The sequence below is a fragment of the Triticum dicoccoides genome, chromosome 7A (genome assembly GCF_002162155.2).
Source record: "Triticum dicoccoides isolate Atlit2015 ecotype Zavitan chromosome 7A, WEW_v2.0, whole genome shotgun sequence".
Taxonomy (NCBI): Eukaryota; Viridiplantae; Streptophyta; class Magnoliopsida; order Poales; family Poaceae; genus Triticum; species Triticum dicoccoides.
This window is the reverse complement of record NC_041392.1, coordinates 727,183,737-727,209,500: the sequence shown is the minus strand read 5'-3', so window position 1 is coordinate 727,209,500 and position 25,764 is coordinate 727,183,737. Positions and strand designations below refer to the sequence as shown.

Genomic DNA, 25,764 nt, shown 5'->3' with positions numbered 1-25,764 from the left:
AGTCTGGGCCATAGTTCAAGTAATTTCAAATCTATATCCCCATATAGTGCATATAACATGTTCGGTAATTGGTTGCGGGGTATTGATAAACAATTTTCTACACATCTATTTGTAGGGGCGGCTGCCTTATGTTGGACATCGTGACTTACCAGAAATGATGTGACTTTTAATAATAAATGTATTTCATCTTCTGTGCTGGTTATTCATGCGGCTATGAGGTTTTTCCTCAACATGGATGTCGGAGTAATCTCTACACGGCCGGCCTATACGGCCGTGAGGTTTTTCCTCAACATGGATGGCGGAGTAATCTCTAGATAGGATTTGCTCCACCCTAGACTAAACTGATTTATTTTTTGTTGTAAAACAATTTTTAATAGATTTATTGGACTTGTTGGTTGTGTGCATCGTATTATGCAAAGGCTGGATATTCTCAATGCGGTTGTATCAATTGTTCAATTGAATAAAATATTCTTTATCGAAAAGAAAACCGTATAATGAAAGGAAATGGATTCTAGTCGGGCAGCGACGGGGAAGCCCTGCAGGAGGTGGTCGGCTTCTACGCTACGGAAGGGGACGAGTGGTGGGGTGCCGTCCGATCTCCCGACCTTATCCTCTCGCCAACACAGCACAGCCACGTCTTCTCTCTCTCCTCGTTTCTTCAAGCTGATTTCTCCATCACGCACCGTGTCTCCAACTTTGATGTGGCTCTGCCGGCTGCCACTTCCTTTCTCAACCGCGGCGATCCGCCACCATCTCCCTTCGCACCAGCAGCGAGCCTTCTGCACCCCACGCGATCCATCGCCACCACTGTTTCTCGCCCCAGGGCGCCCCGGCCTCACTCCAACCTTCCCACTCCCCACTCTCCACCTTCGCCGGACCCCTCCTCGCCGACTTACCCCACATGGCGAGGCGTGCCGTGATACCGTCGCCCGAGCTCCGACGACAACATCCCTGTCCTCCTTGATCTCATGTTCTCAACCCCCAATGCGCAGGAAGGAAGTGGTCGGCTGTTTGGGTGTTGTCGTTCCTTGCCAAGTGCCCGGCACGCATCTAGTGTCCCCCTCCAACCAAGCTCCATTCCGCCGTAGTTGGGGCTTAGAATGCCCTTTGTCGACCGGGAGGAGTCATAGCAGCTTGCTCTGCAACTGCACTGTCAAGTCAGCAAGCCATTTTCATGTGGTAGCTTGGCGTTGGTACCACTATCAACCAGATGAATAACAACGAGGTACGTACTACTACCTCCGTCCGGGTTTATTGCGTAGTACCCCATGCATTAACTGCGTTGATCATTGCATTATGACCCTCTAGGAAGATTGTGTGGCCCAACTTTTCGCCTACCACCTCTTTTCCTGTTTAGAAGCTCAGCGTGTACCCACTAGGTCCGCAAATTAACAAACTCAACATGATTTTTATATCACAAAAAAATTGACTGTTCTAAATCGAACGTGAGATTCTTTTTGCATGGAAATTAAACGCCCGAGATGGCAAATTTTGTTGTTCCCATAGAACCGTTCGTTTTACCATGCTTAAAAATTTGACATCAAACTTTTAGTATTTCCGTTTTTATAATATGTATTTCATTGGTTACATAGACCACTTAGATATAAGTGCGGGGCCTGTAAACCAGAATGGAGAGAGTAGTTTTTAGTTAGGCTAGCTTTGCGATTCATTGGTTTGCTTCATTGACAGAGTGAATCGGAAGAAGCTAAGGTTGCTTGCTTGGTTGCCATGCAAATTGGTGATTGCCATGTCGAATGATAGTTGCATGTGCAAATGAGGCATCCCTCAAGTGAGTGACATTGGTAAATTACTAATTTGGTACAATGATCTTAGTGGTGTTCATAATATGTGCTACATGATGTGATATGTGATACGACGAATACGCCAGTTAGTAGTCTAGGCTTTGTATCCTATATGGCTACATTCTTGTATATTATTATTTGTTCATTGGTCGCAACAAGGGTGGTTATTTTCTATAATAACCGTTATCTGGTTCTTTAAGTGGTAGGATAATTAAGTTCCAAACACATGATAATCGGTTACCAAAATCTTAGTTGTGTAGTTGCCTGGGTGTTCAGCAAACAGCTACCAGCGATCCACCACCATCTTGGTAATGCGATTGTCAAAATGTCTATCAAACATACTCCCTCCTTCCATCTATATAGGGCCTAATGCGTTTTTTAAGACCATCTTTGACTATTGACAAGATTAATAGTACATGACATGCACAATGTGAAAATTATATCATTGGAAGCTCCTTTCACACACTAATTTAACGGTGTGCTTTGTGTAAGTTGCATGTCATATATTATTGCTCTAACATTTGGTCAAAGTTAGCCTCGAAAAACGCATTAGGCCCTATATAGATGGAGGGAGGGAGTAGATCAATAGTGTCCATGTCACCACATGTACGACTAATGTAGTTATGCAGCTGTTTAGGTAGCATTTACCACCACAATTCAATATGTTTATGTTAATAACTAGCATTAACTTAAAATGTACATACACCAATTTATTTGGGACCATGCATGAGTTCACTATGCACGCAAACTAGTTGAGCACATACTATAAACAAAGAAATGTTAATACGCAAATAAAATAAATTCATAGATTTGACAAAGATCACACCTAAATGTCGTTTTCATTGATATCCCTGGTGCAGGTTTGTTGCATTGGAAATCCAATTAACAATGGGGACCTTGTTGCGACTATTGAATGAATGGGAGATCCAACTGCTTGTGCTTCTCAGTTTCATGCTACAAATATTCCTCTTTTTTACTGGCAGCCTTCGACGACGTGGCGCTAAGTTTCTTAGTGGCATCATTTGGATAGCTTATTTAGTGGCAGACATGGTAGCAGTTTACACCCTTGGTTTACTCTCAAAACAAGCGGAAAACACCACCCAACTGACAGAAAACCACCCCACTAGCTTTCTTTTGGGCACCCTTCCTACTGCTTCATCTTGGCGGACAGGACACCATCACTGCTTTTTCCTTGGAGGACAACAGTTTGTGGTTGAGGCATTTGTTAAATTTGATAGTCCAAGTGGTCCTAGCCTTGTATGTCTTCTGGAAGTCTACTGCTTGGCGAAATGTGCAGATTCTTGTTCCGGGCATCTTTATGTTTGTTGCTGGAATCATTAAGTATGGGGAGAGGACGATCGCTCTCATGTACGGGAACTTACAAAACATCAGTGGCTACAATAGTAATGAAGAAGAAAATAGGTTGACTCATCCAGAACTAGAGGAGGATGCTAGCTACTCTAGCATTATTAGTTTTTCCTTGGATTCAGCTCCAATAGTTCGACACTTATTTGCTGGATTTACACTCTTCCAGATACCAGAAGGCTTCCGCGCAACAACTTGGACGAGAGCTATGCTCGATCACATCAAGTCCAACAGGCCAAGTTGGCCAAGTTGGTTGATGTTGAACTAGGTATCATGTATTGTGATGTCTATACAAAGGCTGCAGTGCTTCGGACAAGGAGCGGCATCATACTTCGGTGCACCTCTCAAGTATCAGCTTTCCTTGCCCTTGTGTTCTTCTTCACAGTTGGCAACAAACAGAGGTACAATAGAGTCGACATTGCAATCACATACATGTTATTTATGGGATGCTTTTTTTCTGGAAGTTTGTGCAATGTTTATGATGGTCATTGTATCACCTTGGACGTGGGCTTGGCTTAAGGCTAATGTTAGAGTTGTGTCGAATATTATTGTATAAAGGTAGGTTACAATTGGACTTGGTTTTGAACTGTGTGTAGACAGGATAGAAGTTGTGTCCTAATAGGACACTTGTATCATAGGCCTCTCATATATATCGGAGGTAGACGCACGATGTAACCTATGCCAACATAATAGCACGGACACGCGGGGGGAGCCGGCGGCATGTGCCGGCGCCCGGGCGGCCGGGGTGCGGTATTGTGACGGTGTCACGGGAAGGAGCGCCCGTAGTCAGGCCCCGGGGATGTAGCCATATCGGTGAACCTTGTTAACAAATCTCGGTGTCGTGCTTGTGTGATTGCTTGGTCCTCGGTAGATCGACGGTACGCCTTGAATTTATTCTAACAAATGGTATCATGAGCAAGGTTACGAGGAGGTTACGGTTGTGTTTGATCTAGAGGAAGGAGCGGAAGAATCGAGTTGGTCGCGTGAGGTGATGAAAAGATTCGATGGATATCTGCTCGAGAAGCAATCGGATTACAGAGGCAGCGGCAGATCGGATCGGTTTGCAGCAGCAATTCTCGACGAGATATGTCACGGGCGTGGAGGCTGGCTGGCACAGGCGATCGATGAAACACATAGGCAACGCGATGCAGTGTACAACAGCGCCGCATAACGCATGGCCCAAGGCCCAAGCGTGCAGAAGGACCAGCAGCGGAGCAGCGCTAGGGAGAGCAAGGCGTAGCCTGGTGCAGCCCAGGAGTAGCGGCTGGCTGTTCAAGGCCCAACGAAGGGCGTGGTCGAGGTGCGGCGCTCGAGGCTGGGTGCAGGCGTGTGATTGTTGATGGGTTGCGTGTGCAGATGTTGTGCAAAACCGAAGGAAAATCTGCTAATACATTCGTGATTTGTTAAAGAAAAAGAGAAACCGATCTCGTCGAGATTGGTGGCGTGCAGCAGTGGCGGCGAATCAATCGACTTGTTCGTTTACATCAAACGGTGAAGCAACAGTGCATGGGGAAGATCAGGCGCGGACGTGAGCAGGCCAGCAGGCCGAGGCGATTGCCCGATGGCAGGAGGCCTGGGCAGAGAGCAGGTCTAGCAAGGCCGCGCTGGTAGCAAGCGAAAGACGGGACAACGAAGTTGTGCATGTGTGCGACAGGGTATTGACTACTGAGCGTGGTCATCAAAATCATGATTGGAAGCGTGAAAAGACAAAGAAGATGGAGGCTAGTCACATATCGTGTAGTGGATGGAGTCTCTGTGTACTTAGGGCATCTCCAGCCGTTGGTCCCCCAGGACACATAAAAATCGCCCCCTGGGGCGAACTGGCGATACAATCGGCGCTGGGGGCGGTTTTGCGCCCAGTCGTCGCCCCCAGGCGCCGAAATTGACCCACTTTGCAGGCCCATATGGGCGAGAATAGGCCCATATTCGGCGTGGTTTCGCCGTGTCTCGACGTTCAATTATCAACACAATTATTTCTTATCACATATTTTATCACAGAAAAATCAAATACTTCAACAAAATAGTACAACAACAAATAGTTCAATACAAATTATATAGTTCAACAAATAAAAACTCGTATTTCATCACACGGCGTCCCCTTGAGCCTCCGTAGGTGCTCAATCAGATCTTTCTGCAGTTGATGATGCACCTGTGGGTCTCGGATCTCCTGACGCATACTGAGATAGGCAGTCCAAGTTGCCGGTAGCTGGTGATCAACTTCGGCTAGAGGACCCTGCCTGTAGTATGGTTCAGTGTCAAACACTGGGTCTTCTTGCTCGCTCTTGATGATCATGTTTTGCAAGATGGCACAGCAAGTCATAATCTCCAACATTTGATCTTTGGACCAGGTCTAAGCGGGGTACAGAACAATAGCGAATCGAGATTGGAGCACATCAAATGCCCGCTCGACATCCTTCCTGCAAGCCTCCTGAACTTTCGCAAACCAGGCGTTCTTGCCTCCTGCCGCAGGGTTTGAGATCGTCATCACAAATGTCGACCATCTCGGATAGATGCCATCTGCTAGGTAGTACCCCTTGTTGTATTGGTGCCCATTGATCTCGAAGTTCACCGGAGGAGAATGACCCTCAACGAGCTTGGCAAAAACAGGAGAGCACTGCAGCACGTTGATGTCATTGTGAGTTCCTGGCATACCAAAGAAGGAGTGCCAAATCCAAAGGTCCTGTGTGGCTACCGCCTCAAGCACCACACTGCAACCGCCTTTGGTGCCTTTGTACATCCCCTGCCAACCAAATGGGAAATTCTTCCATTTCCAATGCATACAGTCGATGCTTCCAAGCATCCCAGGAAATCCTCTTGTTGTATTCTGGGCTAGGATCCGATCAGTGTCTTCCGCATTGGGTGTTCTCAAGTATTGTGGCCCAAACACTGCCACCATTGCCCGACAGAACTTGTAGAAACACTCTATGCTGGTGGACTCGGCCATGCGCCCATAGTCGTCGAGTGAATCACTAGGAGCTCCATATGCAAGCATCCTCATCGCTGTCGTGCACTTCTGGATGGAGGTGAATCCAAGAGCGCTAGTGCAATCCATCTTGCACTTGAAGTAGTTGTTGAACTCCCGGATGGAATTCACAATCCTGAGGAAGAGCTTTCGGCTCATCCGATAACGGCGCCGAAATGTTCTCTCGCCATGAAGTGGAGCATCGGCGAAGTAGTCGGAGTAGAGCATGCAGTAGCCTTGGAGATGATGCCGGTTCTTTGCTTTCATCCGGCCCGGCGCCGAGCCACCTCGCCGCGTCTTTTCATTGCTCGCCAGCAGCTGGCCGAGGGCGGCGAGCACCATGAGATGCTCTTCTTCCTGGACGTCGGCCGCGGATTCCTCCTCCAGCAGCGCGGCGAGCTCTTCCTCCTCATCCGAGTCCATCGCCAAGGCAGGCAAAACGCCGAACACCTTGCGCTCGGTGGGCGTGTACCCGCCATTAAACCGCGCCTCCGCGGCCGGAAACGGCGGCCGGAAACGCCCAGCTGCTGTGGGAGGGGCTGCCGCGGCGAAGCGCTGCTATTTTCCGGCGGGGAATGGCTATCTAGCGGAGTAGGGCGGCGGCCGTCGCCGGGATATAGCTAGTGGTGGCCGAGGGCGCGGGGGGTGCGAGGCGAGTCGGGGGAAGAAAACCTTGACTTTTCCGCTGTCGGTGTGGGCCAGGCGTGCTTTTCCCTAGCGCCGGAGCCCCCAACTGCTCCCCAGCGCGCCGGGTTCGGCCTGTGACCGCCGGGCGGAAAAAAGGTCCGAACCGGCGATTTTCGGCGTCCTGGGGGCGCGACTGGGCCGTTTTTTCGGCGCCGGCGCCGAAAAAATGGCCTGGGGGGCCCTGTTGGGGGCGCGGCTGGAGATTCCCTTAAACAAAGCAACTCGTTTATGCTCTATGGTACACATGCATGCGGGAAGGCTAGCAATGCTGTTGTTTGGAATTTTCTTTGCTTCGTACGAGGATCGTGAAGAAGGATGACAACATGCACACTAGGTTGTGAGAGGTGCGCGGACAAGCTGCAGATGCACGCGGGACGACGTTCGCATAAGGTTCAAAGGAGTCTGGAGTGCATCGTGGCAGGATCGTGCATACACAGGGCGTCAGGCAATGCACTGAGATGTGCGAGGCGGACATGACGCAGGGTGGAGCATGGTTGCAGTCGGATAATTTCGGCTGGGTCGGACTGGACTGTCTGACGGATCGACGGGGATGTCGGTCAAAGTAGAAGACGGCGGTGACTTCAGCGACGACGACATAGGAGCGTGATGCCGATGATGGCCGACTTCTGGGGCGTGGAAACACGTGGTGCAGGCCTGAGGGCTTGTGCGGCTTCGACAAGACTATGGCGCGAGGTTGATTCAAGGCAGTCTACACATGGGAACTTGAAGTCGACAGGGCGCGGGGTAGCAAGGCGCAGCTACATGGAGTCATGTTGAAGGTGGAGCTGGAGTCTAATGGACAAATTCACTCTGTGCTGATGGAGGGGCTATGGTGTAAGATGTCGGAGAATCAAAGCCTATTTCAGCGGGATAGCGAGAGACACGTGTATCGGACCGGGTACCAGTGGTCTGATGGAGACGTGATACTCGACATCGGTCGGTGATGATCAATGGTACTCTGCAGTGGGGGTTGAGACAGTGTGGGCTAGCTACCCAGGCTACTCGATCAGGACAGCAGAGACTCGACGCGGTGATAGCGGCGAGGCGTGCGGTAAGCACGGGACACAAGGACAGACCAAGGCACTGGCGGTCAGGCATGCGGTCAGAAAAAGTTGTGCAGGGGTGCTGAAGCAGTGTTGACGAGTACCAGATTCAAGTTGGTGACTGGGTCTATCGGTGCTAGTTGATGGACAGGAGTTGACCATGAAGAATCTGAGAAAGTGATGGAAAGTCTGAAATTGTCAAAAGCTGGGAGAGTACGTGTGTCGGTGTCAAAACCGGCGGATCTCGGGTAGGGGGTCCCGAACTGTGCGTCAAGGCCAGATGGTAACAGGAGACAAGGGACACGATGTTTTTACCCAGGTTCGTGCCCTCTCGATGGAGGTAATACCCTACTCCTGCTTGATTAATATTGATGATATGGGTAGTACAAGAGTAGATCTACCACGAGATCAAGGAGGCTAAACCCTAGAAGCTAGCCTATGGTATGATCGTTGTATATGGAGTTGATGTCCTACGGACTACAACCCTCCGGTTTATATAGACACCGGATAGGGTTAGGGTTACACAGAGTCGGTTACAATGATAGGAGATCTTGAATATCCGCATCGCCAAGCTTGCCTTCCACGCCAAGGAAAGTCCCATCCGGACACGGGACGAAGTCTTCAATCTTGTATCTTCATAGTCTTGGAGTCCGGCTGAAGGTATAGTCCGGCTACCCGAACACCCCCTAATCCAGGACTCCCTCAGTAGCCCCTGAACCAGGCTTCAATAACGATGAGTCCGGCGCGCAGATTGTCTTCGGCATTGCAAGGCGGGTTCCTCCTCCAAGTCCTTCGTAGAAGATTGTAAACACCAAGAGTAGTGTCCGGCTCTACAAAATAAGTTTCCACATATTGCCATAGAGAGAATAATATTAACACAAATCAAATCTGCTGACGTATTCCGCAGTGCGTCATCACACTACGGCCAAGTCCTTTACTCGAATCGTTTTTACTTTTCCACCTCAGCATGTTTTGCGAGGCGGTTTCCTTGGCACGTCTTGTCAAAGCAGAGATCGTGTACCCCTTTTACGGGATTCCCATCAATACGGACGTGGATAACCCAACCGTGCCCGTTAGCACGTTTCCTCGATTAAAGACGAGTCCCGAACGGTTACGGGGAGGGCTCTTGGTATTCAACCTCTTATAAAGAGACCAAGGCCTTACTCCTTTTTTCAATCTCAAGCGAGTTCGCCCGTCGCCTCGAGTTCCAGCACCCTAGGCTCCAGATTCCAGGCGCTTCGGACCTTCGACAATGTCCGGTTCTGACCTTCAAGGCCGATGGACGCCCTCCTCCGTCACGGAGGAGGACGTACTAAAGTTGAGGGAGGCTATGTTCCTGACCAGCGAAATTTCGCATAGGTTGCCTGCTCAAGGGCAGTTCATTCCCAGTCCCCAGCCCGGTGAGAGCGTGGTGTTCATGTCTCACTTCCTTCGGGGGTTGGGCTTCCCAATGGATCCCTTTGTGAGGGGACTGCTATTTTATTACGGGCTGGAATTCCATGACTTAGCTCCGGAGTCCATTCTTCATATCTCCTTGTTTATTGTCGTGTGTGAAGCGTTCCTCCGTGTTACCCCTCACTTTGGATTATGGCTCAAGACCTTCAAAGTGGAGCCAAAGATGATCAAGGGACGGCACGCAGAGTGCGGAGGCGCTGTTATAAGCAAAAATGCTGATGCTCCATGGCCCGAGGGCTCTTTTCAAGAGAAGCTAGGCTTGTGGCAACGAGAGTGGTTTTATATCACCTCTCCCCGGAGCACCAAGTGGGTGGCGCCTCCTGCCTTTCGCTCGGGTCCCCCACCACGGCTAGCGTCATGGGTCAACAGAGGGTTAGATTGGGGTTTTCCCAAAGACGTGCCCTTGCTGCAGGGCCGCATTAAGGATCTCTTGGAAGGAGACCTCAGCCTGGTCAAGGTGACGCAGGTCATGCTGATTCACCGAATATTGCCCGGCAAACGTCGCTCCCTTCGCCTGCGAGCTCTCCAGAATTTCATGGGCGCAACGCCCGCGGAGATGTATAAACTGTTCTTCGGAACACAAGAGATGTGTCCGGATTTAACCGAGGACGTAGGCCTAAGCTGCAATCGCCCGGATACTCAAGTAAGCAACCTTGTGCCCGGACCTTCTATCCGTATAATTGTCATAAACTTGCCCCTAAAAGAGCCGTCCTTTTAAACAGGAGTGGATAGCGAAGGCAAAGCTGATCAGGTGTCCGGCTCCCCTTCCCGAAACCAGGCCGGATCCCGTGCTAGTAAGGATGCTGGAGATAATGCCTTTGAAGGGAAGCAAGGGGGAGGACAAGGAAACTATGGCCTCCTCGAAGGAGGCTGCTCCGAAGGGAGGAACCGACAATTCCTCTCCTAAGGGGAAGAAGAGGACCGCCTCTGACGACCCAGAAACCATGGCCTCGAAGCGGGGGGAAAAATCCTCGTCAGAGGGTCCGACGCCGGGGAGTTCCTCGGCCGGACTACGCCCTCAAGGGGATCATCCCTCCAGCGAGCCGTAAGTAGAGAGAGATTTTCCTTTTGAGGGATGAGGGAAATCCTTGATTTATATCTGAGAAGATTAACCAAATTTTTACCTTGTAGCTCGGACCTCAGCCCTTCTCAGCAGAGCTCGTCTTCGGGGGATCTCCTTCCGGAGATGATGGAGAGCGGGACGCCTCCCCCTGCCGTGCCGCCTAGCGAGGCGGGCGACCCTGAGGTGTTGTCGCGGATGGTTTCTCCGAATCCGGCAGGGGAGGAAGATAGCTATGTGGCCCCCCGAGGTTCTCCGCATCCGGCCTTCGAAAGAGGTCGTGGGACAAGTCCGTCACCGTCTGGTGCTCGGCCGAAGGAGCTAAAGATTCTGCTGGGGCGAGCTTCTATCACGGAGGAGCACCGTGCATTGATGGGCACGGTGATTGAAAGGATCTCATCCGCAGAGAGCGGATTGCATGAGGCCGTCAAAAGTTTACTGACGGGTTTTGAGGTACATTAGATAATGTACACTTTTGTTAGTTGCGCATGAATAAGATGTGCCCTGTGTAGATAGTAGCCCCTGAGACTCTGCGCGTCGTCAAGAAATGACGGCACACGGAGGATCATAATCCCAGGTCTAAGATGTCGCCTTTGAATGTAGGCGGCAGGGTGTTCGGAATCGAGCCGAACTGATGATTTTGCCGAACTAAAGCAGCAACTGGACGTGGCAGATGCCGACATCGCGCTTGTCAACAAGCGGCTTGATGAGGCTCAAGGTATGTAATTCCTCAGGCGGCATCAGGTAAGAAAAGTTTTATGCAAGTGTCTTACGATGTGTGTGCTTGACGCAGATGGTGCAGCCGCCGTGGAGAGTCTTAGGGCAGAACTTGCCTGAGCTAAAGAACAAGCCAGAGAAAGTGATGCGGCTGCCAAGAAAGCCCTTGAAGAGCTGAGAGCCGAATAGGCTGCTCATTGCCAAAGCAAGGAAGAGATGGCCGAGATGGCCGAAAAGTTAAAGAGTGATGCAGACCGTTGCAGACTTCTTGAGAAAGAAGACCAGGCGAAACAGACGGACTTAGAGAAGGCCGTTGCCAATGCCAAGGACGCGCGCTCTGCGATGAGAGCTGCGAAGGAGGAGCTGCGTCAGGCCGAACAGATTGTGGCTGGAAAGCCCTTTATGCTGCGAAGGAAATTTTGCGATCCGAAGTTTGCTCCGTTGGACCGGATGTGGAGTGTGGAGGATACCTATCTGGATTTGGCAGCGAGTGCTGCTGATGCGACCGAACACTTTCGAGATTAGAAAGATCGCGAGGTGGAAAAGCTTTTCTGGTCGCAGTTTCACAATCCAGAGCGTCCACTGGCAGTGGACGATCGTTTGACTCAATGGGCCGAACTGAATAGGTTGTCCAGACTCGCCATGAAGTACGTCATGGGTCATCTGTGGCCGGGGAGATCGGAGCCGAAGAGTTATTTCAGCTTGGTGCAGCAATTCCTTGACACGGTGCCGCGTATTAATGCAATGAAGAGGTCAGCATGCATAGAGGGCGCAAGGATGGCTCTTGCACATGTCAAGACATACTGGGCAGAGATGGAGACCACCGTTATTGCGTCTCGAGATTCGTACAAAAGCCGGGTACCCTCCGAGCACTATTTTCAGGAAGTCCTTGAAGGCGCTCGTGTAATAGAGACGCAGTGCTCGAAAGATGCTATGTTATGATAGCATATGTAATTATAAAGTAATATTTTGATAAACTCTAGTGGCCTTTTTATACTTGTGCCTTCAAGTATTGGGAACACCTCCTGTGCGGCCGTTTTAAGATATATATATACAAAATCTGAAAGATGGCAGTCGTTGGCTTCATCCCCCACGCGCATAGTGCGGGGGGTGCTCGAAGAAGACGCACTTTCACACTTAACCCAACGTCTTGGTCCTACAAAGGAGGTGATAGCGCAGCGGGCCAGGCAACCGGACTATATGCTTTAACACTTTCACTTAGCCATAGGAGCTTGACAGTGAGACTATTTAGGTAGCCCCTTGGTGGCGACTGCGCTCGCCCGAGTTCGGGGTGCGTATGTGCCTGACCGGAAAGCGGCCCTTCGTTAAAGCGGAGGAATCCGATAGATTCCGATAGGTCATCGAGTGGCTGACTAGTCTTACGCTACATCATGACAGTCAGTTTTCGGCTTTCTCTACTGAGGTGCTCGCCCGGCCGAACCGGGGCACAATCGCAGTAGTTCTCCTGGTGCTACCTTAGCCGATAGAGCGGAATGTAAGATAGCCGAACTCAGGAGCCGGGCAACCCAACATTTGACCAAAGACATGATTCGGAGCTGATGCATATAATGCCAAAACTCGCGACGCCGAACACTCCCTAAGGTGTTCGGTCTTTATGAGTGCGGGCGAAACAACACTCTTTATTAAAAAAGCCCCTAGTGTCTAGGTACGTGCAAAAATTCTAACGTGGCCACATGCCAAGACGCCAGCCTCCTCCTTGATTATATCAGAAAAAACCAGGGGATGTGTAGCAACAAGAGACAGTAAAAAAGGTTTACGCAGAGTCTTAATCTAAAAAGAATCCTTTAGGACGGGTCCCTACTGCACGTCTGCGCCTGTGTCTCCGTTGTGCCGTATCCTGGACGGGCACCGCACGACGTTCATCTGTAAAAGAGAGGAACTGAGTTGAAAATGGGTCGTGCCGAACAAAAGTTTAAAATAAACAAAGTATAAAGTAAAATATATAAAATTGAGCTTTATTGTCTCTTATTGTATATGCATGGAGCCCCTAGTGGGGGTATATGGCCACTAAGACTGCATCAATGATGATTTTGTCCCAAACTCGTCTATCCGCGTTCGTGGTCTTTAATGACCTATTCCGAAGTTTTTTGGCCGGTGAGGCCATTTTACTGTGGGGCTGTCAAAGCGGCCGCACAGTCCTCTGCTTGGGGAGGTGCACTTTAGTGCTTCCCCTTCAAAGAGATGATGCCTCGTGGACCGGACATCTTAAGCGTGAGAGATGCATAATGCGGTATTGCGTTAAAGCGGGCGAAAGCTTCACGTCCCAGTAGTGCTTGATAGCGACTTGAGAACGGGACAATATGGAAGGTCAGCTTTTCGCGGCGAAAGTTATCGGCAGAGCCGAATATAACTTCGAGCCGGAGAAAACCCATGCAATGGGTGTTCGGACCAGGCGTTACCCCTTGAAAGGAGGTTTTGCTGCGGCGGATTCTTGCTCGGTTTATCCCCATGTGATGGACTATATCCTGATATATCAGGTTTAGTCCACTGCCGCCGTCCATAAGGACATTTGAAAATCAGAGTCCGCCAATTATTGGATCGAGTATCAAGGCAGTCCAGCCTGCATTCTTGATATTTCTAGAATAATCTAGCTGATCGAAGATGATTGGTTTTGACAACCAGTGGCGGGACCCTTTGGGGATAGGTCGTGTGGTGCGTACCTTTATGGGCGCCGCACGTTTTGTTATGTGAAGTAAGTTCACTGTTTTTACTGCTTGTGGGAAGTTCTTTTGTTTCCTGGTGCTCTGCTTTTGGGGTTCGTCCTCGTCTTTGCTTGGTGTGTCGAGCCCCTTGTGTTCGGCATTGAGTCTGCCGGATTGTTTGAAAACCCAAAAATCTCTGTGGGTATGGTTAGCAAGCTTCTTGGGAGTATTTTGTATCTGACATATCCTGTCCAGGATTTTATTTAAGTTGGATGGATCGTCCCTGTTATCCTGGAGGGGTGCTTTTGTCTGATTTTGTCGTGAACCTTTGAATCCGGCATTGACTGTCGTGCTCTTCGGACTTTTTTCCTTAGTCTGGCGACGGTCCTTGTTGCGTCGCGGTTTTTCGTTCCCATCCCTAGTTTCAGATGTACTTGGGTCGCTGGGGCTGCACCTTGCCAACCAGCTATCCTCTCCTGCACAAAAGCGGGTCATGAGGTTTGTTAGTGCGGCCATTGTTCTTGGTTTTTCTTGGCCGAGGTGTCTGGCGAGCCATTCGTCTCAGACGTTATGCCTGAAAGCTGCTAAGGCTTCGGCGTCCGGACAGTCGACTATCTGATTCTTTTTAGTGAGGAATCTATTCCAGAACTGCCGAGTTGATTCTCCGGGCTGTTGACTTATGTGACTAAGATCGTCTGCATCCAGAGGGCGGACATAGGTCCCTTGAAAATTTGCTCGGAAAGCATCCTCGAGCTCTTCCCAACTTCCAATTGTGTTTTCAGGAAGGCTTTTGAGCCAATGCCGGGCTGGCCCTTTAAGCTTAAGGGGTAAATATTTTATGGCGTGCAGATCATCTGCTCTAGCCATGTGTATGTGGAGGATATAATCCTCGATCCAGACTCCAGGGTCTGTTGTTCCATCATATGCCTCTATGTTTACGGGTTTGAATCCCTCTGGAAATTCATAGTCCAGGACCTCATCGGTGAAACATAGGGGGTGTGTGGCGCCCCTGTATTTGGGTGTGCCGGATTCTGATGATGGCTTTATTGCATTGCTTACGAGAGCTTGCTTTCTTGGCCCATAAATGGACCTAACTGGGCCATGATGCGAATCCTTAGGTGGGTCGCATGCCGATTTAAGTGCGGCGCCGCTTGCCGCTTTATGGGGTTGTCTATCCGACCGTGTGGCTTTCTTATTTTTTGAATGCGAGGGCTCTAGGGCCTCTTCGTCGAATTCAGGCAGTAGCTTTCTTTTCGGATAGCTTTTAGTGCGGCTACCTCGCCGTATTTATCTGCGGTATTGATTACTTTGCTCCATCTAATCCGGAGTGCATCTTCCGCTGTTTTTAGCTTCTGCTTCTGCTTTTTCAGGCTGCGTGCAGTTGCAACGAGCCTCTCGTGGAGATTCTTCTGCTCCATGGGTTTATCCGGCGTGAGGTCGTCCGGAATGCCGTTTTCGCCGGAGGAGGGATGTTTGGTTTCTCTATCCGTGTTGCCCTGTTCGGACGGTTGCTCTAAGGCCTGCTCGTCGTCTACCGGCTCGTCCTGCTCTATGGCTGGGTTTTTATCGAGGCGGGGCTTGGGTCGGCGTTTACGCCGACGCTTTGATTGCTTTTCGGGGGGTCGATCTCCCATTCCATCCCCTTTTTCCTCGTTGTCGCTTCCTTTAGGGGTATCCACCATGTACACATCGTGAGATGAGGTGGCTGTCCAATGCCCTATGGGCGTTGGTTCATCGGTATCTCCTGCATCGTCATCCATGCTGTCGATGTCTCCGGAGTCGAAGTTGAGCACGTCGTTTAAATTGTTGACAGTGGCTACCAAGTGGGTGGTGGGTGGGCTTTGAATTTCTTCGTCGTCCGTATCCCATCCTCGCTGACCGTAGCTCGGCCAGGGCTCTCCTGATAAAGAGAGAGACTTGAGAGAATTCAGGATATCGCCAAAAGGCGAGTACTGAAAGATGTCCGCGGCGGTGAACGCCATTATTGGCGCCCAATCGGATTCGATCGGCAGGGGTGCGGGGGGTTCGGAGTCCGAAGAGGAGTCTGGATCCTCGGAGTCATGAGTCACGCAGAGTGTGGGGCCGGCGTTCGGCTCGATTGCCTTTGAGATCGCAGCCCCCAAGGTGACGTGCAACCGCTCATCCTTGATTGACACAACTTGCTCCGAATTAAGGGCCAGAGCTGGTGCGTTTGCGGCCTCCGGGATACTGTTCGGTGACAGAGCTAGATCATGCCCCGCGAGACAGTGCGGCGCGCTTGGTTGTGGCTCGAATCCGTCAAAGATCAAATCTTCGTGGATGTCTGCCATGTAATTTAGGCTTCCAAACCTGACTTGATGGCCAGGGGCGTAGCTTCCGATCTGCTCCAGGTGGCCAAGCGAATTGGCCCGCAGTGCGAAGCCGCCGAAGACGAAGATCTGTCCGGGGAGAAAAAGTCTCACCATGGACCGCATCGTTGTTGATGATCAAAGGAGCCATCGGGCCTAAAGGCGACGACATAGAGGAACTCTCAATGAAAGCACCAATGTCGGTGTCAAAACCGGCGGATCTCGGGTAGGGAGTCCCGAACTGTGCGTCAAGGCCGGATGGTAACAGGAAACAAGGGACACGATATTTTTACCCAGGTTCGGGCCTTCTCGATGGAGGTAATACCCTACTCCTGCTTGATTAATATTGATGATATGGGTAGTACAAGAGTAGATCTACCACGAGATCAAGGAGGCTAAACCCTAGAAGCTAGCCTATGGTATGATCGGTGTATATGGAGTTGATGTCCTACGGACTACAACCCTCCGGTTTATATAGACACCGGATAGGGTTAGGGTTACACAGAGTCGGTTATAATGGTAGGAGATCTTGAATATCCGCATCGCCAAGCTTGCCTTCCATGCCAAGGAAAGTCCCATCCGGACACGGGACGAAGTCTTCAATCTTGTATCTTCATAGTCCTGGAGTCCGGCTGAAGGTATAGTCCGGCTACCCGAACACCCCCTAATCCAGGACTCCCTCAACATGGCCGTATATTCCGTGGTGTTCAGTGCACATGGCAAAGTGCGGATGACAAGTACAGAAGGAGGCGAAGTGTTATAGCTGTGGGACATGTCAGAAGACTATCCTGGAAAAAGGATGAGACAACTGCAAATTTGACTCGGGGTGACACAGGGCGACGGTGAAATTCCTTCAAGATTCAGACATGCGGTCAAGAAATAGCGGTGATGTTGAGTTCAGGTAACTCTTATATGTGGCATCCAATATGTGAGTTGTTCACTTTCGTGCAGACAGTGGTTGATGTGTGATGGCGTTGAGCGGATACTCCGAAAGTTGGAAGCACAAGGTAGAGTAATGAGGAATTTAATTTTGCTCGGGTGTTGACTGTGAAGAAGACGAGAAGGGACTACAGTTGCAGGTGGAGTCACATGGAGTCTGGGAGTAGCAGCGGTGCTCACGGTGTATCTTAAGTCCAATGTACATGGAGGTTCGGCGCATTGATGAATCCAAGGTGGTGGAGAATATTCGCCAAGGTGAAGTTTGTTAGAGTTGTGTCAAATATTATTATATAAAGGTAGGTTACAGTTAGACTTGGTTTTGGACTGTGTGTAGACATGATAGGAGTTGTGTCCTAATAGGACATTTGTATCCTAGGCCTCTCATATATATCGGAGGTAGACACACGATGTAACATATGCCAACATAATAGCACGGGCACGCGGGGGAGCCGGCGGCGTGTGCCGGCGCCCGGGCGGCCGGGGTGCGGTATTGTGACGGTGTCACGGGGAGGAGCGCCCGTAGTCAGGCCCCGGGGATGTAGCCATATCGGTGAATCTCGTTAATAAATCTCGGTGTCGTGCTTGTGTGATTGCTTGGTCCTCGGTAGATCGACGGTGCGCCTTGGATTTATTCTAACAGCTAAGAAGTGGGTTCGGCTCACTCGCATGTCCTGGACGCTTTTCTCCGGTAATACTATTGGATGGCCAGAGGAGAAGATGTTGTGGTCAAACAACATGGGCCAGTACAATTTTCTGATCTATGTGGGCTGCGAGGAAAAGCCAAGTACTCCGTCCATGTCGGAACGAGTGATGACCAGGATCAGGAAGATCACAAAAGCAGTTGGTGCTGGAGAGGACAAGTTGTTTTGGTTAGCAAGTCATTAGATACGAAGTACGAGGAGGTGGATGCGGATATCACAGATAGTTTTCTGAAGGACATTGAAGTCATTCTCCAATCCCCTTTCGGAGGAGGACCGAGTAGGCTGTGGCAACATCTTAGTGTGAATAACATGGCACGGGAATTTTCTAGAGATTTTAGTGCAGTCATGATCAATTTGCATGTATCAACAATAATACACCTCAGTGAGGTTTCAAGTGTGGATGTGGAAATAGTTGCCTTGGTTGGTGTCTGCCGGAAACTATCCAATTATATGATGTATCTCCTTGCTACACACCCTGTTATGTTGCAGGTCACTGCAACCAGTGCCAAATCAGTACTACAAGGCTTTTGTAAGAAGTTTATGATGATGATGACTGGCAGCATCAGCAAGCCTGTGGTTCTACAAAATCTCAAAGAGTTGATATCGAAGGAGGATTCCAGGTTGTCTTTGCCCGAACCATGCAAAGAAACACTGGAGGAGATGAGAGATATGTGGGTGAGGATCATCATATATGCCGCTGGCAGGTCGCGGCCAGAGACGCATGCGACACAGCTGGCCAGAGGACGGGAATTCCTTACCTTCATCTGGCTGCTCTTGGCACACAAAAATCTTGGGTCTTCCACGTCCTTTCCAATCGAACTTATTAGCCCACCTCCAAATTTTGGGCCTTACAGTGATGTACGAAGTTATGCCTTTGATTTTCGCCAAAATTGACAGCATATAGATGCCATCATCTGAGGTAAATTTTAAAATTCATCTGAGGAACCTTTTAAAATTCATCTGCTAACATATAAATGCATATACAAACCCTTTCTCATATACTCATCTATCAACATATAAATAGCATATTATCCAATTAATTTAGCTTTTACCATCAACCACATATATTTGCTTATCTAATGTTATTTGTTTTGTCTATTGTTTCTTTCCTTAGATCGGTTCCTCATGGCACATAGAGAGAGCTCGGGGGTGACATGTTCCGCATGACCCAACTTCATATATTATCCTATGTTCACACTTCCCTGCAATGTTTCTACTACTAAGCTTGATGATTTTGCATGATCTTCATTCATGCCTTAGTTAATCATGGCTACAGTTGTTAATACGGCTACTTACTTAAAGTACATGTTGGATAATTAGGCAATTCATGGTTAATTCCATAATGTAAATCATGATTAAAGCAACCTAGCGTGTGTATCCAGCATGCTAGATTATTTAAACAACATGAACAGCAACATCACACATGCATCAATCATAAGTTCATAACTAAAAATAGGTCGGGTCATGTCGTACCTAGTGGTAGTTTGCAAATGTGGTAGTCGTAGCTGCTGCAGAGGCGAAGCTGTTGGCAAAGACCGACCAAAGCAGACATTTACAGAGACGGTGGTGCGCAGCATCACCTGACTTGGATCTCAAGAAAAACTCATTAAAGAAGACATAGAGAGAAATGCTTGATTGATAATATGTCTTACAATAGTTGTCGGATGTGAAACACGATTATAAGTATGATTAACAAGGAGATGAATTGTTGTCTCATTCACTCGCTCGATCGCCTTGTTCGCTCGATATTGGTTGACCGTTCGACAGATGGCCAGTTGACCAGTCAACTTTTGAAAAAATAAGGAAAAAAATCTAGAATTCAAAAAATCTTCATGAAAATTGAAAGAACGTCAACAAACTTCAAACATGTTCATGAATTTTTAAAAAGGTTCATCAATTTTTAAAAATGATAATAAAATTAGAAAGAGTTCATCGATTTTAAAAAAGGAAGTTCATTAAACTTGAAAAAAATTGATCGAATTTGAAAAAAAAAAGTTCACGGAATTTTAGAAGTTCATCTATTTTGAAAATATTTCATCAATTATGGGAAAATTTTCATTGATTTTGAAAAAAGTTCATTGACTTTGAAAAACAATCATCGGATTTGGCAAAAAGTTCATAGGTTTTGACACAAAGTTCATCCGTTTTGGAAAAAAAATTCATCAATTTTGAAAAAAGTTTATTGAAATTGAAAATGTTCGATTTGAAAAAAATCACCGGTTTTGAACAAAAGTTCATCGATTTTGAAAAAAGTTCATGAATTATATAATCAAACCATCGGCATGCGTGACAACTGGTGCGTCGTTTGGAGAGAACTAATAGTTTCCACGACTAACCATCAAGTCATTGTTTCTCTCGTCTCTCAGATCATCTAGTCGATCGAATCCAGTGGAAGAATATTTCAACCACTCTTTCATCATATGGCTTTCTCATCCTGAAATTTTACACACATAAGCCTCACATACTTGTTTACTTGTACAATTTTTTAGATTTTTTTTGAAACCAAAGTTTTATAATTTTGAATTTTTACAAAAAACGGCCTCCATCCATAACGCCATTCTCGACCACGTAGACTTAACCTTGGCCCCATTGATCGAGATCGTAAACTAATCTATCGTGGAACAGCTCATTAACGGTGCATGTGCCCCGGCCGGCCAGCCATAATATCTTATGACAAACACGAGGTTGCAACAGCTAGCTCATTAATGTGCATTGAACCAGTGTGATCTCTATCGGTGGGCTCTGACCCCTCTCCAAGTAAAAAACTGTGGTCTCATGTCAAGAAAAGAAATGCCATCTGGATCCGTTGTTGTCATCTACTCTATCCGTTCCTAAATAGTTGTCTTTCTAGAGATTTCAACAAATGACTACATACGGAGTAAAATGAGTGAATCTATACTCTAAAATATGTCTATATACATCTGTATGTGATAGTTCATTTGAAATTTCTAAAAAGACAAATATTTAGGAACGGAGGCAGTAGATACGACTTCTGGTGAGGCAGATGGGAGCGTACATAATTGGACAATTAGGCCATCGTTCTGCAAGACTTGGTCACTTGGATAAAAAGGACGAAAGAAACAACTAACATGCACATTAGTTAGTGTAATCGGAGTTAGGAGCAGGCAATTGGGTGTTAGGATGCCAAAGGAGAGCCTATTGGACCAAACATAATTTTGAGGGTGCTGTGGAAGATTGTGAGGACAACAAAATATCTATTGATGATTGTTAGTGTGTGTTCTTTATACAATACATATATATTCCACCTATCACAGCTAAGTTTATCTCTGTCAGACCTTTCCCCTCCAAATCACTGCTTTCCTCACCCTCTTTCTGCCGTAAGGTTTACTTTGTCTCTTCTTCTTAGCCCTAATCAGCAGGTATCGGTGCATGCAACGCCGGGGACGGATGTCTTGGATTTGATATTCTAATATGTGTCGCTCATACTGAATGATCATCCTTGCCGCTCATATCGGACTTCCATTTTGGCCTTGCTATCAACAGGTTCTTCATTATGGATCTCCACCATTGATACTGCTGAACCATGTCCAATGATAACCCTGATACATAGAGTATGTGCTTCAGTTTACATGCAAAACATCATATAGATGGGGAGAATTGTGAAAAATAGGTGGCAGGGAAATGAAAAAATAAATAAAGCTAGCACTGAAGACCATTATTTTCCACCTATAAAACATAGTACAATGTAACAATGCTAGGCAGTAAAAAAGACAATATCAGAGATATCGATTACCTTCTTGACCCCATCAAAGCGGCGAGACCACGGACACCTTGATGACAACCAATGTGAAGAATTCTCTCAAGCCTGGAGAATATGAATCATCACTAATTACTTTCCGGTTACGTTAATTGTATCGAATGGGAGACAACATTTTGAAAATAAAATTGTGTGACACGAGCATCTCAAGTGATGCGCGTGCTAGCATTAGTTGAAACATGTGCAACGACACATGTTAGGTGTGCCAAGTTTGTGAACGTCGCAAGGACATACTCCTACAGTGCCGATTACCTGAAATTAGTCAAGCTCCACAAATGAACGATGCCGTTTCTTGTACCTATAATTACAAGTGGAAGTCTGGGATGGGAAACAATAGAGACAACTGGAAACATGAAACCTTTTAGTGTCTCAATACACATCTCTTTCCGCAGGTCCCATATCTGGTTGGAACAAACAAACAAGCATGTGTTATTTTTAATGTTATCTGCATAATACATTGCTGCCTGTTTTAGTGAAATAGCAGACCTTGGCAGTCATATCCTCAGAGCCCGTAATCAAATACTGCTGATTATCACGCGTGAAGAAATCTAGGCAGTTCACTTCGTCCAAATGCCCGGACAGAGTATACATAGACCTGGAAGAATCAAGGCTCCAAACCTGAACACCAAACAAACGAGTTTGCAATCAGTTGGTCTAGAAGAAAGCCAATTTTCGGTTAGCATAAGAGACAAGTCCGAACCTTTGCTGTGTGATCTCTTGAAGCACTAGCAAAACTGTTGGTGTTCCATGGGTTAAATGCAACCTGTTTTACAGTATGGGAGTGTTCCATAAACGTTCGTCTGCACTCCCAATCCTTGTCCCAGTCCCAAAGCTTTATTTGTGTATCAGATGATGACAGCACATAAGGCTGCGTAGGATGAATGGCCATCGATTCAAGAAATCTATCATGAGCACGGAAACTATTGACTTCCTGCACTTCTGTTTCATAGTTGTACACATGGATAAATCCTTCGTGATATGACCCAGCCAGAAACCATTGACGCCGTTCAATAAATTTAACAAGACAACCTACAGTGAGAATGGTCATCTTATCAGCATATCAGTGTTTTACGCAAGAAACATAGTTATGTTAATAAAACAACCAGAGATTTCATATCATGCCTGATGATCCTGTGACTTTAACCAAAGCAAGAAATTTCTGCCAGTAAATACAAATGAGCCCTTTGTTAGTCCAACAATGCAAACAAAAGCATGGTACATTTGTCTATAAAAATTTAGCTTTTTGTGATGACCCATCAAATGTATCCAGAAGTGGAATATCATCACTAGAAAAGAGATGTATAGTGTGACGGTTTTTCAGGTTGATCAGAAAAGCTTTTAGCATTTTATTATGGCTTACGTGGAACAACAACAAACTTATCTTTTCCTCACAGAAAAATATCAGCAATTACCAGTAACTTTGTATGTTGAGATGTTAATTCGACTGGTACTAACTGCTGAGAAACTACAGTAACCTGCCTGTGTGTCATAGTCCCATAAACCAACACGTCCGTCGTAATGACCAGTTATAATCCTGTGAAGAGAACAAATTTAACGCGTCATAATCACATTCAACGTACTCAGTTGAAAGAGGTTTAGCCATTCTAATGCCTATAGGTACTATACACGATACACACTCTATCACTCACCATGGCTCTGTCTGGTTTGCATCCAGGGAACACAATGCTGCATGGGTTTTCTCCACGAATGTCATCTGATCGAACAAACTCTGGTAAAATTATACAATCCAAAGGTTGAAAGATCTATGAAGAGAAAGGAAAACAGACCTTAAGTAAAGGTGGAATTGCCTGTTACATCGTGGATGCATGAAGAAAAAGAGAAACAAAAAGAAGCATAAGTGCATATCAACCCGCTTTCCAAGCAACAGTATTTCATGCCACAAAGCAATTGGTCTCTCGAATGAACTCAGCTGAGATCTAAACTGGCATTTCCAAATTATATTAAACAAAATAAAATAGATCATATATCGTACCGGCCTAAATCTCACTGAATTTAGGTGGTTCTGTTGGCTATTCATTTGCTTACTTTTTTCCGAAAATGGGAATACCCCGGCCTCTGCTTTCTGACAATTTCTTATACGCTAACCATATTGCTCCGCCAACCCTGTCCAAAACCAGGACAGGCGAGGCAAGCAAACATGCCACATGAGCAGGCGGTTCTATTCTTTCAAGTGATTTACATACTAATGTGGTCTGTACTACTTCACATTTATCCCCATCGGGCAACTGCTTACTAGAACCAACTTACCTCACATGCCGTCTTTCCTTCGGGTGCATAAACAACTTTGAGTATCACATTATGCACCATATTCCCCGACTTTGTTGCTTTCTCAAAATATTGGTCACAATCATATTGGTTTCTGAAAGGCTTGAGGCGCTCATCACCAACACTGTTCTGAAGGACAAAATCAACGTCTCTTTCTTCTGGTAGGTTTTCCCTTTTATCCGTTGTCACAACGAGAATGTAGGTGGAGCTCGGGGGGACAATGCCATAGAGTGGTAGACTTAGAAAGAGCCTCCTTTTGTCCATGAGCATGCTCTTCTCCATAAGCTTAAACGGCACATATTCATCTGTGTAGTTTGTTAGGTACAGTGAGCAGGGGATCAACTTGTTGGGTTCGAAGGTGAACCAAAGCTCGGGCGGGTGGATGTCAAGAAGCTTGCTGGAGCCTGCAGGAATTACCTGCAGAGAGAGAACTTACCCGTTTAATATTTGCATAAATTTCCTGAAGAAAGGGTAGCTATTGTTTATGTTCGTTAGGTTGCATGCATGTAACTTAACTAATGAGATTGTACTGCAGATACTCATAGAAAGAGATATTTCGCCAAGCGCACCAGTTGTGGATTGTCTAAAACATCGGTGTTCTAATTACAGTACCATACTAAGCCTCCTTTATGCTTTCATGCATATTGAGTAAGCTCACCTCAGAGACTGTCCCTTCTGACCCTGCGTGTGCAGATAACCGTGGCACATTAGATGCCCCTTGATTTCTCGGATCATTCGTACCCAAAACTGCTACTGGTGCAAGTGATGTATGCTTTGGTACTTCAGATAAGTGTGGGGCTTGTAGCTGTCTGTCAAAAACAACATCCAAACTCACCTCATCAACCAAGTTTCCTGCCTCTTTATCGAACATATATGTAGTTATATCCCCAGCTGCAAGACCATCACTCACTTTAGTGTTCCGAATAATTAACCCGCCAGCATGCCATGGTGCCTTCGTATGTAGTTGCAATGTTATGTATACTACACTTGGATCTCGGTGGCACAATGTCTCTGGTTGGATGTACGCAATATGGCAGGGGGGGCGTTGTTTGGATATTGAAGGCTATACAACCATCTGTTTCATTGGTTAACTGTAATGAGCATGCCATCTGCTTGTTCAGGTCAAAAGGAAAATGTAGTTCGAGTGGCTCAATTCCAAGCATATCATCCTCCAAGTAAGCACTTATCTGAGAGAAATGAGCAAAATACATTACCATGGACATGTTTACTCCATGCATACCATCTCCTAATTAAGAAGTATTTTGAGTCATGCAAGAATATGTGTTTAAAAGTTTGACAATAATGAGGGGAGCTCCTTCCTATAAAGTTTTCTAGCAGAAGAGATATATATAGCAGTGTCCATATATATGCTGGTCATGCATGAATGATTAGAATGTACATGGAAATAAATAAGGCAATACAAGTAAGCTAGTGTTCAGTTCAAAGAAACAAAGATGGAAGAAGTAAGCCTGTGGAAACCTGGGAGGAAAAAGAAAGATGAAAGAAGTAGGACAGAAAGGGGAATCCAGCTGGAAAGGAAAGGTCAGCAAACCGCACAAGGCGGGGAGCTCTCCACGTGAGGTGCAAGTTAAGGGATTATAAACATCTTTATTAGTAAGTTAATGTTAGCTTCTTAGAGAGAAAACAAAACAATGCTAGAAACTAATAGGCGGTTGAGGATTCGAGTAAGATATGAAACTCAATTACCTCATCAATTGTAGACCCATTGTTACTGCTGAATTGCTCATTTGCACCTTCCATGTTTGTGAAATCGCATAATATATCACTAATGAAAGGTCGTCTGTAGGGGTCATTTTCCTGGCAGCGCAGCCCTATTTCGATGCATTTAGTTACTTGTTCGTAACCTAATGGCATTTCATTCCCTGATTTTTTCCATCTGTGCCTCCATCTTCTGACTACCTGTCTTTACAAACTTAACTTAGAACAATGAAAGAAAATATTTGACTCAAAATCTAAAC

General features: G+C 47.0%; 1 long non-coding RNA gene and 1 pseudogene across 1 annotated transcript; one reads left to right on the top strand and one right to left on the bottom strand.

Annotated features, from left to right (window-relative positions):
• Positions 1-650: 650 nt before the first annotated feature.
• On the top strand, positions 651-3,852 carry LOC119332558. Its single transcript, XR_005161010.1, has 2 exons — positions 651-1,225; positions 2,663-3,852. It is a non-coding gene; the product is annotated as an uncharacterized LOC119332558 (long non-coding RNA).
• A 17,450-nt stretch (positions 3,853-21,302) lies between these two features.
• LOC119330182 overlaps positions 21,303-25,764 on the bottom strand; it is a 23,103-nt pseudogene continuing 18,641 nt past the window's right edge.